General features: G+C 35.2%; 1 protein-coding gene across 1 annotated transcript in view; it reads right to left on the reverse strand.

Moving 5' to 3' along the window:
• The window catches only part of LOC106868621 (uncharacterized), a 14,102-nt gene extending 10,703 nt beyond the window's left edge, over positions 1-3,399 (reverse strand). The window contains exon 1 of the mRNA XM_014913967.2: positions 2,891-3,399. The gene's annotated coding sequence lies outside the window, so the exon portion shown is untranslated. The remainder of the gene's footprint in view (positions 1-2,890) is intronic.
• Positions 3,400-4,128: the final 729 nt, after the last annotated feature.

Consider the following 4,128-nt stretch of genomic DNA (forward strand, 5'->3'; position numbering starts at 1 on the left):
ATGATACCGCCAACTGGACTATCAAAGGAAGGTGAGGCTTGTTTTCTCTGTACGGTAGCAGTATTGAAAGAGTGTATATGGAGGACAAGAATGGAAGGTATCGTGACAGGGTCCTACATATCCGGCCCTGGATTGCTGTTCTACTTCAGATATCATCTGAAGAGCAAGATAGGGCTGGAAAAGAGAACCCTGTCAGCGAAAGTATATGAACGGAGATGGAAGGAAGTAGTGAAAAAGGTGGGTGTAAGTCACCCAAACTAATCATTGAGAAAATAAAAGGCAAACTGCTGGGCCTTACAGGCTGCCGGGTTGAAAAACCCAATCTCCCTTTTTAATAGACATACATGTGTGTAAGTGTATGTGTGGGTATGTATGTGTATGTATGTATGTATATGTGTGTATATATGTATATATTTATATAGATGTGTGTGGGTATGTATGCATATGTATGTCTGAATATTCAAAGTCATCGTTATTTAAATTGTAAAGACATCGTAAAAACTCGTACATTTTGTACATCTGTTTGTATTTGTTCTTGTATCATCTGTATAGATCCACAGTGGTCGTAATAAAGATTTTACAGACAATATAGGAGTATATGCATGTCTTGTTTTCCGTCCACCGTAGTGGACGGAAACAATTTAATTTGTGTTCGTGGGAAGAACCATTTTAACGATGCGTACTGCCTTAATTCTTCGAAACGCCGGAGTTTTAATGGTGGCAGCTGATGAAGGGGATGTTTCTATGTGGCCTGCTTGTTTCTTGCACCTTGTTCTTTTGCCATGTCATGTACCCAGTTATGTATCTAAATGTACATGTAGATGAACGTATATACATACATGTACATATATATGCATATACTCATATATTGTTTATGTGCGGGTGGCACATAAAAGACACCATTTCGAGCGTGGCCGTTTTCGTGCAGGTGACACGGCGTTAGGAAGGGCATCCAGCTGTAGAAACTCTGCCAAATTAGATTGGAGCCTGGTGTTGCCATCCGGTTTCACCAGTCCTCAGTCAAATCGTCCAACCCATGCTAGCATGGAAAGCGGACGTTAAACGATGATGATGATGATGATGATGATATATATAAGAATTTAAGGATTGGAGAAAACGCATGTTATAATTGCATACTTTATTCCTACATATGTTTCAAAGGATTACAACCTGTGTGATCCATAGGGATCTTTGATATTAAAATTGTAACCTTCTCATCAGGGAAAGCATGGGAATCATCTTAACCGTAAGACATTATATATAATACCTACAGATGCGCTTTCGTTTCGCCTAGTATGCCATGTATTTTTTTTTAACTCTTACACATCTTAAAAGGGAATTCAGACGAAATACGCGGCTTTGCAGCTTTTAACAACATACATACATTAAGCATGTTATATTGATGTTTATGGGCGCACACACACACACCCACAATATCTTTAATATTACCGATATATTTATATATATAATATAACATGACAAAAAAGACACATCTCAATTTCAGTATTAATGATAAAAGGTTTCATGATAAAAGGTTTTGAAGCTCGCTTCGCCGATCCATTGTGACATTTACAATCTTTTTAGAATCCAAGTTATATAATAAATATTATTAAATAATAAATATTACTATCATGGAATTAGGCTAAATAATATAGACTGTTTGGTTTAAAAATCAACATATATTAGGGGATTGTCAGGGACAGAATTAGCTTTAGGGAGGTTCAGATTCGCACGTAAGATCGGGGATAAATTTTCAGACATTCCTACATTTTTTTTCTTTTTCTGGAAAAAAATATGTCTTACATGCCATCATGTGTGTGTCTGCCCACACACACACACACACAAATTTTTGAAAAGTTTCAATTTCACCCCAACACCCTAACACCAAGCAGGCTATTTACATGCTAGAAATAACAGCCAAATCTCACAAAACTAGTGTTAGAGTTTAAGTTTAGGGTTAGGGTTATGTTTAGAGTCATTGTTAGTGTTATGGTTAGGTTTACCCTGTGAATCTATATAAAAACCGGGGGGGGTCGAAATTTTGAAAAATTTTTTCAGAATCGGAATCTCCATAGCCTAAAACGTGGGATTCCGTAAAAAAAAAATAATAAAACAAGAGGGGAAAGGTTCAGATTACATATAGTCCATCTGGACTCATACACTTATTTGTGTGTGTGTGTATACATAATTAGTATGTCATGTTAATATGAAGTGAATCTGTGTGTGAAGCATAGAAATGTTGACACGAGTATGTGTGCTTGCTTATGTGCGTTTGAGTCTTTATGATGTATATACCCATGCATCCCATACATCCAGACACGCATTTATACACATCATATTATATACATACATCACATAATATCCATCGTGGTACTTTATATCAATAAGCGATTTCCTTATAAAATTCCATTTTCCTTCGCCATTGAAACAAGACAGTTGGATTTTAAGATTATCAAAAACACCGAAATCACATTGGAATCGTGTATATAACGGAAAAAGCAAGAAAAGATGGGAGGAATGTGTGAGGGATGCATAAATACATCAGATGGAGGAACCAGTAACTGAAATGTAATTGCAGTAAGGAATCAGATTTCAGAATTTACCATCAATCGACGAATCCTTTTACAGAATGTTTCTAAACATGTGATGTTTTATACTAATATAGCGATTTTGAAAAAGATTAATATGTGTGAGGCTAGCGAGACTACGAAAATGTTAGTGCTGTTATTGTGAAGTTAATATATTTAGAAATACAACAATGATTTCTTTCATTAGCCTCCAGAGCCATAGACTGGGGAGAACATTACAAGGACAGTGTTTGCGTGGAGGTTTATACAAAAGATAAGGAGAAATAATAATAATATTGGAAATTATCCGAAACGGTACATACCTGCGTAATGAGTAAGAAGAATTCAACGTGAAATCATTTAAAGAATTTGCAAAGAAAAATATAATGAAGTGAAGTGAAAGAATTAAAGTTGGTGGATAGTCTAAAAATTAACAATAGTCAGTGTATGATATTAAATGAAATCAAGCACGTCGTCATTTTTAAATTTTTTTTTCTCACAGAATGACAACGTTGCTAATATATTAACGTGGTAAGATTGCCTCTTCTACCACCACCAACAACAACAATAACATTAATAGCAGCAGCAGCAGCACAGACTAGTAAAGGCCAATAGAAGTCAAAGGATACTTGCCACCGAATAAACTCAACTGCAGCAGCCTATTCACTTGTGGTGGCTTTCTTAATTTTGAATCGAATTTCCCTTTCACTGAAATCTAATTCAATAAATAATATTAAAAGTGTGGCAATCATTCGTTTTTGGCCTCACATCTGTCACTAGTTATTCGTTAATTTCCGTAAATATGTTTTATTCATTTACTTTTGTGAAAGTGAGAGAGAGAAAATGTTTTTTACGGAAATCAACGATTGATTGCCGATAAAAAGATTCGTTTTCGGTTGTTTTTGTTAGTTTCTGCTTCATTTTCCAAAGAAACCATTTAGGAAAATTTACTAAAGTTAAAAAGAGAATTGATATTTTCAATTAAAAACTTCCGTAATTAAATTTCTTTGAATTGTTAAAAATAAATATTGAGCCTCAGTCCAATTTCTTTTGGCACAGAAGTGTGAGAGATTTCGACTCAAAACTGAACCCAAATCTCTCAGCTCACAACTCGACCTCAGGGGAAAATGCTTCCCACTGTCAAAAGTTTAGTTTCCCACACATTCAAAACTAAGGAAATTCACCAAAGATAACAAATGTCAAAGAAAATGTTTGGCTACAGAATAATAATTTATGATAGAGACTCACATATATATACATAAAGATAAAGCATGGTCGGATCAATAGAGAAAAAAAAATAAACAGCAACGAAACAAACAGGACGTGCCGTAAATAAAAACAAAAACTGTAGTGGAAGCTGTGTGTGTGTGTGTGCGCGCGCGTGCCAATACAGGCTAAACCACTGCAAATAAAGTTAACGCCATCTACTGCGTCGCTTATGACAAATTAACTGTGAACTTCCATTGGATAATATAGTTAAATCCTATGGTTATTTAGACTAAGGTTAGAACAAGAGGTATTATCAAAGATACTGCAAATTTGACCTATCCCGGGATTTTTT

This window comes from Octopus bimaculoides, chromosome 14 (assembly GCF_001194135.2).
Source record: "Octopus bimaculoides isolate UCB-OBI-ISO-001 chromosome 14, ASM119413v2, whole genome shotgun sequence".
In the NCBI taxonomy this organism is placed as follows: domain Eukaryota; kingdom Metazoa; phylum Mollusca; class Cephalopoda; order Octopoda; family Octopodidae; genus Octopus; species Octopus bimaculoides.